We start from the raw sequence: 16178 nt of genomic DNA on the forward strand, positions 1-16178 counted from the left end.
CCCCTTGTGGCCGCCACCCTTGATCTAGGGCTGCCGCCCCCCCTAGGGGTGGGAACCCTAGAGGGGGCGCAGCCTCCACCCCTTCCCCTATATATATGAGGCCTAGGGGCTGCCCAAAACACACGTGATTTGATCTCTGCCTGATGGTGCAGCCTTCCCTCTCTCCCTCCTCTTCTGTGGTGCTTGGCGAAGCCCTGCAGGATTGCCACGCTCCTCCATCACCACCACGCCGTTGTGCTGCTGCTGGATGGAGTCTTCCTCAACCTCTCCCTCTCTCCTTGCTGGATCAAGGCGTGGGAGACGTCACCGGGCTGTACGTGTGTTGAACGCGGAGGTGCCGTGCGTTCGGCACTTGGTCATCGGTGATTTGAATCACGACGAGTACGACTCCATCAACCCCGTTCACTTGAACGCTTCCGCTTAGCGATCTACAAGGGTATGTAGATGCACTCTCCTTCCCCTCGTTGCTAGTCTCTCCATAGATTGATCTTGGTGACACGTAGGAAAATTTTGAATTTATGCTACGTTCCCCAACAGTGGCATCATGAGCTAGGTCTATTGCGTAGATTCTATGCACGAGTAGAACACAAAGTAGTTGTGGGCGTTGATTTTGTTCAATATGCTTGCCGTTACTAGTCTTATCTTGATTCGGCGGCATCGTGGGATGAAGCGGCCCGGACCAACCTTACACGTACTCTTACGTGAGACCGGTTCCACCGACAAACATGCACTAGTTGCATAAGGTGGCTGGCGGGTGTCTGTCTCTCCCACTTTAGTCGGATCGGATTCGATGAAAAGGGTCCTTATGAAGGGTAAATAGCAATTGGCATATCACGTTGTGGTTTTGCGTAGGTAAGAAACGTTCTTGCTAGAAACCCATAGCAGCCACGTAAAACATGCAAACAACAATTAGAGGACGTCTAACTTGTTTTTGCAGGGTATGCTATGTGATGTGATATGGCCAAAGGATGTGATGAATGATATATGTGATGTATGAGATGATCATGTTCTTGTAATAGGAATCACGACTTGCATGTCGATGAGTATGACAACCGGCAGGAGCCATAGGAGTTGTCTTAATTTATTTATGACCTGCGTGTCAACATAAACGTCATGTAATTACTTTACTTTATTGCTAACCGTTAGCTGTAGTAGTAGAAGTAATAGATGACGTGACAACTTCATGAAGACACGATGATGGAGATCATGGTGTCATGCCGGTGACGATGATGATCATGGAGCCCCGAAGATGGAGATCAAAAGGAGCAATATGATATTGGCCATATCATGTCACTATTTGATTGCATGTGATGTTTATCATGTTTATACATCTTATTTGCTTAGAACGACGGTAGTAAATAAGATGATCCCTCATAACAATTTCAAGAAGTGTTCTCCCCTAACTGTGCACCGTTCCTAAAGTTCGTCGTTTCTAAGCACGCCGTGATGATCGGGTGTGATGGATCCTTACGTTCACATACAACGGGTGTTGACGAGCCTAGCATGTACAGACATGGCCTCGGAACACATGCAAAACACTTAGGGTTAACTTGACGAGCCTAGCATGTACAGACATGGCCTCGGAACACAGAAGACCGAAAGGTCGAGCATGAGTCGTATAGAAGATACGATCAACATGAAGATGTTCACCGACGTTGACTAGTCCGTCTCACGTGATGATCGGACACGGCCTAGTTGACTCGGATCATGTAATCACTTAGATGACTAGAGGGATGTCTATCTGAGTGGGAGTTCATAAGATGAACTTAATTATCCTGAACATAGTCAAAAGGATTTTGCAAATTATGTCGTAGCTCACGCTATAGTTCTACTGTTTAGTATATGTTCCTAGAGAAAATTTAGTTGAAAGTTGATAGTAGCAATTATGCGGACTAGGTCCGTAAACTGAGGATTGTCCTCATTGCTTAGAAGGCTTATGTCCTTAATGCACCGCTCAGTGTGCTGAACCTCGAACGTCGTCTGTGGATGTTGCGAACATCTGACATAACATTTTGATAACTACGTGATAGTTCAGTTAAACGGTTTAGAGTTGAGGCACCGAAGACGTTTTTGAAACGTCGCGAAACATATGAGATGTTTCGAGGGCTGAAATTGGGATTTCAGGCTCGTGCCCACGTCAAGAGGTATAAGACCTCCGATGATTTTCTTAGCCTGCAAACTAAAGGGGGAAAGCTCAATTGTTGAGCTAGTGCTCAGATTGTCTGAGAACAACAATCATTTGAATCAAGTGGGAGTTAATCTTCCGGATAAGATAGTGATGTTTCTACGAAGTCATTACCACCAAGCTGCTAGAGCTTCGTGATGAACTATAATATATCAGGGACATATATGATGATCCTTGAGATATTCGCGATGTTTGACACCACAAAAGTAGAAGTAGAAATCAAGGAGCATCAATTGTTGATGGTTGGTGAAACCACTAGTTTCAAGAAGGGCAAGGGAACAAAGGGATACTTCATGAAACGGCAATTCAGCTGCTGCTCTAGTGAACCCGAGGTTGAACCCAACCCCGAGACTAAGTGCTTCTGTAATAAGGGGAACAGCCACTGGAGCAGAATTACCCTAGATACTTGTAGATGAGAAGGCTGGCAAGGTCGATAGAAGTATATTGGATATACATTGTGTTGATGTGTACTTTACTAGTACTCCTAGTAGCACCAGGGTATTAGATACCGGTTCGGTTGCTAAGTGTTAGTAACTCGAAATAAAAGCTGGAATAAACGGAGACTAGCTAAAGTGAGCTGACGATATGTGTTGGAAGTGTTTCCAAGGTTGATATAATCAAATATCGTACGCTCCCTTCTACCATCGAGATTGGTGTTTGCGTTGAGCATAGACATGATTGGATTATGTCTATCGCAATAGGTTATTCAATTTAAGGAGAATAATGGTTACTCTGTTTATTTGAATATACCTTCAATGGTCTTATACACCTAAATGAATGGTTTATTGAATCTCGATCGTAGTGAACACATGTTCATGCCAAAAGATAGTAATGATAGTACCACCTACTTGTGGCACTGCCACGTAAGTCATATCGGTATAAAACGCATGAAGAAGCTCCATGTTGATGGATCTTTTGGGCTCACTCGTTTTGAAAAGGTTTGGACATGCGAACCATGTCTATTGGTGTATATGCATAAGAAACTCCATGCAAATGGACCTGTTTGGACTCACTTGATTTTGAATCACTTGAGACATGCAAATCATACCACATGGGCAAGATGACTGAAAGCCTCGGTTTTCAGTAAAATGGAACTAGAAGCAATTGTTGGAAGTAATACATTTTTGATGTGTGCAGTCCAATGAGTGCTGAGGCATGTAGTGGATATCGTTTTGTTCTTTCTTCACAGATGATTTGAGTAGATGTTGAGTACATTTACTTGATGAATCACGAGTCTGAATTATTGAAAGGTTCAAGTAATTTCAGTGTGAAGTTGAAAGATCGTCGTGACAAGAGGATAAAAGATCTATGATATGATCATAGAGATGAATATCTGAATTACGAGTTTGGCACAAATTAAGACATTGTGGAAATTCGTTTCACAACTAATACAGCCTGGAACACCATAGTGTGATGGTGTGTCCGAACATCATAACTGCACCCTATTGGATATGATGCATACCATGATGTCTCTTATCGAATTACCACAATAGTTTATGGGTTAAGCATTAGAGACAACCACATTCCACTTTAAATAGGGCACCACGTAATTCCGATGAGATGACACCGTATGGTTTAGAGAAATCTAAGCTGTCATTTCTTAAAAGTTTGGGGCTGCGACACTTATGTGGAAAAGTTTTAGGCTGATAAGCCTCGAACCCAAAGCGGATAAATGCATCTTCATAGGACAACCCAGAAACAGTTGGGTATACCTCCTGTCTCAGATCCGAAAGCAATTGTTTCTAGAATCAGGTCCTTTCTCGAGAAAAGTGTCTCTCGAAAGAATTGAGTGGGAGGATGGTGGAGACTTGATGAGATTATTGAACCGTCACTTCAAACTAGTGTATAGCAGGGCACAAAGAGTTGTTCCTGTGGCACCTACACCAATTGAAGTGGAAGCTTATGATATTGATCATGAAACTTCGGATCAAGTCACTCCCAAACCTCATAGGATGACAAGGATGCGTACTACTCAGAGTGGTACGTTAATCCTGTCTTGGAGGTCCATGTTGCTAGACAACAACGAACCTACGAGCTATGGAGAAGCGATGGTGGGCCTGGATTCCGATAAATGGCTTGAGGCCATATAATCCGAGAGAGGATCCATGTATGAAAACAAAGTGTAGACTTTGGAAGAACTACTTGATGGTCGTAAGGCTGTTAGGTACATATGGATTTTTAAAAGGAAGACGGACAATGATGGTAAATGTCACCATTAAGAAAGTCGACTTGTCATTAAGAAGTTTCCCGACAAGTTCAAGGAGTTGACTACGGTGAGACTTTCTCACTCGTAGCGATGCTAAGAGTCTGTTGGAATTATATTAGCGATTACTGCATTATTTATGAAATCTTGCAGATAGGATGTCAAAACATTGTTTCCTCGACGATTTTCTTGAGGAAAGGATGTATGTGATACAACCGGAAGGTTTTGTCAATCCTGAAAGATGCTAATAAGTATGCAAAGCTCCAGCAATCCTTCTAAGGACTGGAGTGAGCATCTCGGAGTTGGAATGTATGCTTTGATGATGATCAAAGATTTTTTGGGTTTATACAAAGTTTATGAGAAACTTGTATTTCCAAAAGGGTGAGTGGGAGCACTATAGAATTTCTGATGAGTATATGTTGTTGACATATTGTTGATCAGAAATGATGTAGAATTTCTGGAAAGCATATAGGGTTATTTGAAAGTGTTTTTCAATGGAAAGCCTGGATTAAGCTACTTGAACATTGAGCATCAAGATCTATAAGGATAGATCAAAACGCTTAATGGTACTTTCAAATGAGCACATACCTTGACATGATCTTGAAGGTGATCAAGATAGATCAGTCAAAGAAGGGGTTCTTGCCTGAGTTGTAAGGTATGAAGTTAAGACTTAAAGCTCGACCGCGGCAGAATAGAGAGAAAGGACGAAGGTCGTCCCCTATGCTTAAGACGTAGGCTCTACAGTATGCTATGTTGTGTACCGCACCTGAAATGTGCCTTGCCATGAGTCAGTCAAGGGGTACAAGAGTGATCCAAGAATGGATCACAAGACAGCGGTCAAAGTTATCCTTAGTAACTAGTGGACTAAGGAATTTTCTCGATTATGGAGGTGGTAAAAGAGTTCGTCATAAAGGGTTACGCCGATGCAAACTTTGACACTAATCCAGATTATTCTGAGTAGTAAACTGGATTCGTATAGTAGAACAGTTATTTGGAATAGCTCCAAATAGAACGTGGTAGCTGCATCTAGGAGATGACATAGAGATTTGTAAAGCACACACGGATCTGAAAGGTTCAGACCCGTTGACTAAAACCTCTCTCACAAGCAACATGATCAAACCCAGAACTATTGAGTGTTAATCACATAGTGATGTGAACTAGATTATTGACTCTAGTAAACTCTTTGGATGTTGGTTACACTGGGGATGTGACCTGTGAGTGTTAATCACATGGCGATGTGAACTAGATTATTGACTCTAGTGCAAGTGGGAGACTTGTTGGAAATATGCCCTAGAGGCAATGATAAATTAGTTATTATTATATTTCCTTGTTCATGATAATCGTTTATTATCCATGCTATAATTGTATTGATAGGAAACTCAGATACATGTGTGGATACATAGACAACACCATGTCCCTAGTAAGCCTCTAGTTGACTAGCTCGTTGATCAATAGATGGTTACGGTTTCCTGACCATGGACATTGGATGTCATTGATAACGGGATCACATCATTAGGAGAATGATGTGATGGACAAGACCCAATCCTAAGCCTAGCACAAGATCATGTAGTTCGTATGCTAAAGCTTTTCTAATGTCAAGTATCATTTCCTTAGACCATGAGATTGTGCAACTCCCGGATACCGTAGGAGTGCTTTGGGTGTACCAAACGTCACAACGTAACTGGGTGACTATAAAGGTGCACTACGGGTATCTCCGAAAGTGTCTGTTGGGTTGGCACGAATCGAGACTGGGATTTGTCACTCCGTGTAAACGGAGAGGTATCTCTGGGCCCACTCGGTAGGACATCATCATAATGTGCACAATGTGATCAAGGAGTTGATCACGGGATGATGTGTTACGGAACGAGTAAAGAGACTTGCCGGTAACGAGATTGAACAAGGTATCGGGATACCGACGATCGAATCTCGGGCAAGTATCGTACCGATAGACAAAGGGAATTGTATATGGGATTGATTAAGTCCTTGACATCGTGGTTCATTCGATGAGATCATCGTGGAACATGTGGGAGCCAACATGGGTATCCAGATCCCGCTGTTGGTTATTGACCGGAGATCGTCTCGGTCATGTCTGCATGTCTCCCGAACCCGTAGGGTCTACACACTTAAGGTTCGATGACGCTAGGGTTATAAAGGAAGTTTGTATGTGGTTACCGAATGTTGTTCGGAGTCCCAGATGAGATCCCGGACGTCACAAGGAGTTCCGGAATGGTCCGGAGGTAAAGATTTATATATGGGAAGTCCTGTTTTGGTTACCGGAAGAGTTTCGGGGTTTATCGGTAATGTACCAGGACCACCGGGAGGGTCCCGGGGGTCCACCAAGTGGGGCCACCTGCCCCGGGGGGGCCACATGGGCTGTAGGGAGTGTTCCTTGGCCTACATGGGCCAAGGGCACCAGCCCCACTAAGGCCCATGCGCCTAGAAGGGGAGAGGGGGCAAACCCTAAGGGCAGATGGGCCCTAAGGCCCATATACCCTGCGCCTCCCTCTCCTCCCCCTTGTGGCCGCCACCCCTTGGCCATCTAGGGCTGCCGCCCCCCCTAGGGGTGGGAACCCTAGAGGGGGCGCAGCCTCCACCCCTTCCCCTATATATATGAGGCCTAGGGGGCTGCCCAAAACACACGTGATTTGATCTCTGCCTGATGGTGCAGCCTTCCCTCTCTCCCTCCTCTTCTGTGGTGCTTGGCGAAGCCCTGCAGGATTGCCACGCTCCTCCATCACCACCACGCCGTTGTGCTGCTGCTGGATGGAGTCTTCCTCAACCTCTCCCTCTCTCCTTGCTGGATCAAGGCGTGGGAGACGTCACCGGGCTGCACGTGTGTTGAACGCGGAGGTGCCGTGCGTTCGGCACTTGGTCATCGGTGATTTGAATCACGACGAGTACGACTCCATCAACCCCGTTCACTTGAACGCTTCCGCTTAGCAATCTACAAGGGTATGTAGATGCACTCTCCTTCCCCTCGTTGCTGGTCTCTCCATAGATAGATCTTGGTGACATGTAGGAAAATTTTGAATTTCTGCTACGTTACCCAACATCATGCCCTTCCTTGTCGTCCTAAAATTGTGGTGTGTGTTCAACAATTATCTAAAGCTTCAAATGGAGTACTATGAAAGATAATGCAACATTGAAAAACTGGTTAATACATGTGGATGTGTGCTGGCACCGGTTCTCTATAGGGGGAGGCAGCTCCAATTGCAGAAGACAAATTGCCTCATAACCCTCTGTTGTGCCATCTCCTCGACGAAGACATCGAAGATAATCTTTGATTTTGTCATCCAGTAATCTCGGTCCCTTGTGCATAGCATAGACATACCACCAGGGTATCTCTCTTGTATGGCTGCTTCCATGTAGGGCTGCTAGATGACCCCGGTGTACGCATCGAACTGCTCATTCAATGATGTGTATGCCTTCCTGGTCTGATCACTAGCAAAGCATCTCTGCAGAAAACAAAAGTTAGTAGCCGCTAGCATCGAACTATCTCTTGTACAGAAAAAATTTGCATTAAACTATAACACGGTGCATACCTCGCGACGTGTCCAACACAGACCAAAAGTAGGCATGTTGATGCCGTCAACATCAAACATGGCGTCTATAGGCTCACTTACATGTACATCTGGTCGCCCTATAGAGAACCTCTCCCATGACCACAGCTGTAGGAATAGAGGGCATCCAAGAAGGAATGGATTTCTCGATGTAAGCTGGCAACCGTTGCACATACCTCGGTATGTAGCCGCTAAGACCGCCGAACCCCAACTCCTCTGTCTGATCTGATCTGCCGTCTGAGCGCTCGCTATCTCGAGTGCCATAGGGATGTAGAGCGTGCTAATAGTGGTGGCATGGTTCTCTGTGAACATCACCTTGCCGAAAAGCCACATTAAGTAGGCCTCCAGGCTCCGAGTGATCTGTTCTGCAGTCAACGGCGCCCGGAATTTCTGGATCTGCATTAAGCAAAGAGAAAGTTTTAGTAAGCCATAGTTATTTTCTGTAAAACCGTATGCACGATAACTTGAAGATAAGAGGTAGGGGAAATTACCTGGAAATTGAGCAACCACTCATACTTAGGTCCGTGATGCTCCCATACCGGATCCGGAGCATCTGGAAAAACACCATGAAAACGTTGTGTAAGAGCTCGCTCCCAACCAGCCGGTGCGTCCAATGGTCCGATGGCATGACCTGCCAACGGTAGTCCGAGCAAAAGTGACACATCCTCCAGAGTAGGAACCATCTCTCCCTATCGGAAGTGAAACGTGTGGGTCTCTGGCCTCCAACGGTCCACTAAGCAGCTCAGCAAGGACCCGTCGATGACAAGGCGTTTCTCACCCGGGATAGACTCAACCAAACGCGCAAAAGGTAAAATACCGGCCCATTTCAACCTTCATCAGAGAACATTTCAGTTAGTGTCTCCCATTAATATGCATGTCAGTGTGCAAATTAATAAAGCACGTACCGCTGAAGCCATCATGGGTGTATCATCCAGTTTTCCTTAGGAGTGCGAGTGACTAGAGGCTCAAACTTGCGCTCATACCATATCACAGCACCATGACCCCTATCAATGTCCCCATTCAGCAACCACATTCCCGACATTCCTGCATATAAAAAATTCAGAACATAGCGCCACACTTAATAAAAATTCAGAACATAGTGTCACACTTAATATAAATTCAAAACATAGTGCCACACTTAATACAAATTCAGAACATAGTGCCACACTTAATACAAATTCAGAACATAGTGCCACGCTTAATACAAATTCAGAACATACTACTGCTAGCTTAGTTTCTTCCTCTCGCCCTTACTCCTCTGCTGCCTCTACCTCCTCTTCTTCCCCGGTTGCCTCGTCCACGCCCAGTGACGAAAGTGGGACAATTAGTGTCCCTATGGCCAAATTCATTGCATAGAATGCATTGCCTAGTCGGACCTCCTGCTTCAGATTCATCCATATCATTCCGGATGCGCTGACACTGCCATCTGCCTCGTACGCATATGCTCTGGGTTTGGAATGTAACGCCTTTCAGCAGGGTTGACGTTGTTGAAATTATCCATTGATCGAAAACCCATCAGCTCACCTGTCCAGGTATTGAGGACAAACTCTTTCAGAAAAAATGGAGACATAAACGATATTGCGTCCATTCCAAGCTGCCCGCAAGCAGCAAGTACATGTGAGAAAGGTAGGTGAAGCAATTTCGGTTTGTTGCATGTGCACTCACACGTTGGCCAGGCTTCATTACCAATTTTCACCTCATGCGTCCTCAACTCATTTGCACATCCGAATTTGTTGTTGGCTAAGCGGACCTCAAACCTTCTTTCTTGATTACCGATGGCGACTACAGTGTGTGACCTAGCTTTTTGCATCTTGTTGTCCATGTACTTTGTGACTCTTTCACAGTACTGTGTATTCGGGTTGTTGAAGATATGCTGCTCTGCTTTTTGACGTCTATCTCTGAAATACTTGACGGTGCCATAGAAAATACCCTCAACGATGGCTGTAAGTGGCAATGCCCGGTTTCCTCTGAGGACAAAGTTGTATATTTCTGTGAGGTTCGTTGTCATGACACTGTACCTTGCTCCATGTGTGTCATGTAGCAAAGACCACCTCTCCAGAGGCTCATGCTCTATCCACTGCTCGAAGGTTTTAATCGACCTCCCAAGCCTTCTCCTAGTACCAGGTGGGTTAAATCCTGGCAGGTCACATAGCCCAACAGGCTCCTCCTCCACGGCCGTTGTTCCTGTTGCTAACTGTGCAGCTACTGCTTCAACATGTGCCCTCACCGATGCATCTCTTGCAGCTTTCCTGTCCCTCATGTGCCCCTGCGTGCACACATTAAGTCTGTCGCGTATCAAATTGTACTTCCATAACTGGTTCTGCTTGCAGAGTTTTTTGAACAGATTCGTCAGATTCTTATTTCTAAACTGCGAGAAGAAATTAGCCCCTAGATGGCGCATGCACCAACGGCTCTGCAAGTCCTGCCATGGAACTTGTTCCTCAGGGCCTGGGTTTGTCAGTGTCCTTATTGCACTGAGTATACCTGCATGCCTTTCATGAAGGATGCACACATTGGGCTTCTCCTTCACAACTGATATTTTCAACTGCCTGAAAAACCATGTCCAACTTTCAATGTTCTCACTCTCCACAAAAGCAAATGCGAGTGGGACGACTTGATTTTGGCCGTCTTGACCTATGGCTGTCAAGATCTGACCCTTGTACTTGCCTGTGAGAAAAGGACCATTAATACATATCACCGATCGGCAATGCCTGAAAGCTTCAATGCATACACTGAAAGAGAAGAACAGACGATGTAGCACCCTCACAGTTGGGAACTCTGACATGAACATGTGTTGGATATCGATATAGGTGCCTGGATTCCATTGCTGCAGGGTGTGGAGGAGCTGGACAACAGAGTCATATGCATCAAAATAAGAACCAAATCTCCTCTCAAGCGCCGCATGCTTAGCCCTCCAAGCCTTGCCATAAGAAATTTTGTACTTGAACCTGGCGAAGACTTTTGTCTGGACTGCCTTCACTTCCATAGCTTTGCCCTGCACTATCTCATCGTAAAACAACCGAGCAATAAGCTTGGATGAAAGGTTGGCATGATTTTGAGGGATGCAGGGAATACGACAAGTGTGATTAACTAAGTCACTTGTCACCCAACTTGTGCCATACTTAGGGGGAAAACCGTGCACCCTGGCGGGACAATCTGCGTTCTTGCATACCATTGTCAGGAATTTCTGACTGGACACCTGAGTTGTGAAAACCGTTTGCGTGGACATTGCCCAGTTAATTATTGCATCCTTCAGGGCTTGCTTGTTCGGATACATAGCACCCGTCGCAATATTGTTCTGGTGATATTGCCAAGCTGAATCATGTCCATCATTCACGGTCATTGCAGATGAGAAGTCATGATTCCATGATGCAGGATTCGGGATCTCCTCTGCATTTTCTTCTTCATCTGACTCGTCAGAATCATCGGCATGACCCCTTTCAACATCGGTGTCTTCTTCTTCCATCTGGTCCTGCATGTGCCCATCTACCTCGTCAGCGTCCACCTCGCCATTGTAATCACCATCGGCATTTCCTCCTTCTACCTGACTACTCTACCCTGGTTCATAACCATAAGCATTTCCTCCTTCTACCTGACTGCTCTGTCCTTATTCGTAACCATCATCTCCAGCAGTTGACATAGATAATTGCCTCCCTACACTGCTATGACCAGGATCGTAGCCACCCTCACCTTCATGTGCAGTGACCTCCTTCACGACGGGAAGCACTAAAGCAACAAGATTGCATCCCCTTCGTTCACAACCTTATAACCACCGCACCCATTCGGAGTCTCGCTCTATCGGCCTCAAATAAAAGTAAATTATTGTACTTGACTGTGTCCATAATGCATGAACACCGACGGTGTGTGTTTCAGTATCAAGACCTAAACTTGCCGCAATTCATTCTTTCAACTGACTGACAGACCATATTTGAGGTGCCCTCATTGGCACATCTATGTGAGTAAATTCACTCAGATCTGCTCCCATCTCAGTTGTTTGGATAGTACCAGGACCATAGCAAAATCTGAACTTCACTACATCGGACATCTCGGCTCACCTATTTTTTTCAACAACGAAATACAATTCACTAACAAATATTAGACATGTCTATATATATTACAGAATATTAACGGAGCAACTAATACAATTCACACACCTACAAGTATATTACAAATATTTGCCGGAGCAACTACAAATATTTACTGATTTTAATATTTGACTATCTATATTACGGATTTTACCGGAACTACTCCAAATACTGACACTCCTACATACTTCACATCCACATATAGTACGGAATATTACCGGAGCAGCTACACATTTTTACACAAATAATTAGTTGACATCTAAATATATTTACGTATACTACCGGAGCAAATAACAATAATCGCACACCTAATTTATTTCACATCCAAACATATTAGCAAATACTACCGGAGCACCTACGAAAAATAAAATGTTTGCTGAAATATACCCTTGAAGCGTGCGTGGGAACGAAGAACGATGAACGACGGCCACCAAACTGCCGGTGCTCCGCCTCCAACGAAGAACGGCGAACGACGAGCTTCACCTCCACCACCTCCACCACACTGCCCCAACTTCACCACCACCACCTTCACCTCCACGAGCTACCAAAATGCTCACCACGACCACCATGAGCTACCCCATCAGTAGATCGAGGACTCTTTTGGCTGCCCTAACTAAGTTGAATCCATTCACGGTGCCAAATCCGCAAAAAACTGGCTCATTTAGGTGTAGAAATTGAAGGTATCTTCGTGTAGAGAGAGGAGAAGGAACGAACACAGGAAGAACAGATATGCTCGAGTGGGAATAGAGGAAGCAGCCACAGGGAGCCAGGCGTGCTGCGACGTGGGGTCGCACCCTGTCGGCTCGCAGCTGGCCGATCGACCCGTGGTAGGCTGACAGGGGCTCACCCCGTGAACACCGCAGCGACATCTCCCTCTCCCCCCCGCGACGTAGCCTGCCCAGTGCGCGCGCGACACGTGGCAGGCGGGCCAGCTGTCGGCCGGCTACTGGCCGACTACGCCCAGTCGGCCTGCTGTGGGCTGACTAGGCCCAGTCGGCCTGCAGCGGGCCGGCGGTGTATTATTTTTGAAAATCATTTTTTTAGCGTAATATTTGTGCAAATTAATAAAAAATGTATTATTTAATTTTTTATTTTCAAGAATATTGTTTTAAAATTGACCGAGAATCGATTCCTGTTTGCCTCTCAATTTTTTTCCAGGCTTGAATGGACTAAAAGTGACGAACGATGTACGAAAAAGAATAATTAAAAAGATGGAGAAACAATCCATCCTTTAATATTAGATAGAGATAGAGATAGAGAATAGAGAGTAGAGATAGAGATAGAGAGTATATATATATATATGCGAAATTGTGGATATCAAAACTGACTATGGGCATAACTATCGCTGCCATTGACGCGCGCGCGGAGATCCGTGCTGAGATTCGCTGGCCGAAAAATGGGGCGGCTTGTTTGGTTTTCTGCGGGCGTCCGGCCTTTTTTTCTTCTGCCATGGTTGCAGTCTTTCCTGAGCTAGCGCAGAGTGGCAGGAGGTGGTCACGAGCGCAAAGCCGCAAACCCATCGAATCCTCTCTTTCTTTCTCACCTGCTCCCACGCGTGTGCCGCCCCACCCCGTGTCTCTGAGCATAATTGGTTTCATGCCAACATTTGGCATTGCCAATATTTGACAAGCCAACATTTGGCAAGCCAACATTTGGCAAACTCAAAAGTTACCAAATTTTGACAACTTTTTGTGAGATTGACAAGAAAAGTTGATAGTCAACCAATCACTAGCCAACATTTGGCATTGGCTTCTTCCTCCACCCGCACCACGCCGACACTCCGCCTCCACGCGTAGCACCAAATCCACCGCCTCGTGCTCTTCCTCCACCTCCACTTTTATGGAGCACCAAAGCCACCACGCGAGGGCCCACCATCCTCACGGAGACGGAACTCAACGGGAGCGACGACAGCCTCCCTGTCGCCTCCTCCACTAGGAGCGACGGCAGCCTCCACCAAGATCTGCGTGGGGAGGCTGATGTTCTCGACGGGCAGGGGCACTCGCGGACGTGCTCCTTCTCCTCATTTGCCACCTCTGTCGAGAGCCGCGTGACTGTCGCCCTCGAGAGCGCGGCTGCAGCCCATCCATGGTGTGCGTCCAGAGCCTTGCGACGACATCACCAAGTCGGCGAGTGTGGGATCCACACCTCCAGTGAGCAGTGTCTCCCCTCCCCCGTAGTTTGACAAGACACCATGGACTCCCCCGCCACAGTCCTGGTGGGCCCGCGGATGAGGCAGCTAGCCCAAGGCGAGCTGGACGATGTGTGCACGCCGAGCGACAACGACAGCGGTTGCTCGCTCAGGTCAACCACCGCGCGTGCAGGCCACCATGGTGTCCGTCGCGGCCGTTGAATCTGCAGATCGGCGGGATACAACGTGGTGGGGAGGAGGTGAGCTGGCCGTGGTGGGGAGGAGGAGCAGCTGTGGCGGGGAGAGATTGCCGCTGTGAACACAAACCGCAAAAAATCCATCCACATCAACGTTGTTGAAATTGAAGTTGGCCATGAGGTGAGCTTACTGCAGTCCCCCCCTCCAATCCTTCTTGCAATGCTTTTGATGATTCATGATCCTGGAGTAACAAGTAGAATTAGATGGATGGATTACTACACCTGAATTTTGATGTAATTGCGGTGTTGCTGAGCTTCCCTCTTCTTGCTTTGTTTCTGCAAACATAACCTCCTGGTTTTGTACCTTTTAAGAGAGATTGTTGTTGTGATATAAAAATTGTTTGACCCATATTTTTAGTGCAGACAAAAGCACATCCACGGGCCATGGAGAAATTTTCCAGACACTAAACCAGGAGAATTATAACTTATTTTGTCTAAACTTCTCTGTTTTATGCTCACAAGCTTGGATGCTAAATTGTATACTATATAATTGTTTGTACATGACTTTGCAACTTTCCTAACCGGACTTTGATATTTACAATATTCGAAAACACTTTTAGGGTTAGTTTGGCAACAAAGTTTTTAACAAACCATGGTAATTGAATACCACAGTATTCTGATGTGTGGGCAAGCAATACTTCAGTTTCTTTAAACCATGGTTTTTCTCAGTTTTACCAAAACTATCGAGGTGTTTGGTTGGTGTTCTTATACTGCAGTTTTGACCAACTGTAAGGATGGATAACAGATGAAACTAACTCAGCTACACTGAAGGAGCTACATGACCGGACAAAATAGTATGTACTTCCAGCCGGGACAAAGTATTTTTGAGAGTACTGTGTGCTTTCTGATTGATCATCTAGCTAGCTTTGCCTGATGCGTATGAGTGCAACCCAGCCTGGGCAAAACTCTTTATGCGTGTATGTGCACATCTTATAATCAATCGGCTAGCTAGCTAGCCTGCTGCGTACCAACGAATCAATCTACTCCATGATCAATCTTTGCTTGAGACATGCGCTACTCACTCGAAACTAACTGGCGAGTGTGCAAGATCGCTACATATAATTAGTGCCATATTCCCATCCACTGTTGCCACCTCTAATCTATATGCCGCCCGTCAGCGTTGTAATCACCAGATGGACTAATGAGAACGGGATATGCTAGGGCTAGAAGAGGGCGTACCTTTTTTCCCTCTTGGCGAGATTGATTCGCTCATGGCTGCAGCCTGTAGAGGAGGAAAGGACGACTGGCAGGTGACGACAGCCAGAAGGACTCGGGACACTAATTAACAGTAATCCTAATTGAGTCGCCTATTAATTAGGAGATAGAATAAGATTCGCTAACAAGATATAACGGAAAGAGGCAAAATAGTAGCAATCGTATGCATCTCATATCTTATCTCAACATGTACAGGAACTTCAAGTGCGCTATCTCCGATGACTTCTCTCGCTTCTGTTTAGAAAAAATAGGTCCGGACCTCTTTTTCAGAAACTACAAAAAAACCAAAGTTTCTAGCATACTGCAGTTTACGAAACTTCTGTTTTTGTTTCATCCAAACACCTCAAAATATGTAATACCAAAGTTTTTTTAGAAACCACGGTATTTCCAAAAAACTGCAAAAATACTTTGCAAACAAACGCACCCTTAACTTTTGAAGTGTGATGCTTGTGCTCCTGCACCGAGTTTTAATCTACTGAAAGTTGACTAGTGAATCTTTGATGGACATTTTGAGCTCATTTTCTGGTCATGGCTGAAACACTTTT

General features: G+C 45.6%; 1 long non-coding RNA gene across 1 annotated transcript; it reads left to right on the top strand.

Moving 5' to 3' along the window:
* Positions 1-13787: 13787 nt before the first annotated feature.
* Positions 13788-14971, top strand: LOC125540176. Its single transcript, XR_007297227.1, has 2 exons — positions 13788-14539; positions 14782-14971. It is a non-coding gene; the product is annotated as an uncharacterized LOC125540176 (long non-coding RNA).
* Positions 14972-16178: the final 1207 nt, after the last annotated feature.

This window comes from Triticum urartu, chromosome 1 (assembly GCF_003073215.2).
Source record: "Triticum urartu cultivar G1812 chromosome 1, Tu2.1, whole genome shotgun sequence".
In the NCBI taxonomy this organism is placed as follows: Eukaryota; Viridiplantae; Streptophyta; class Magnoliopsida; order Poales; family Poaceae; genus Triticum; species Triticum urartu.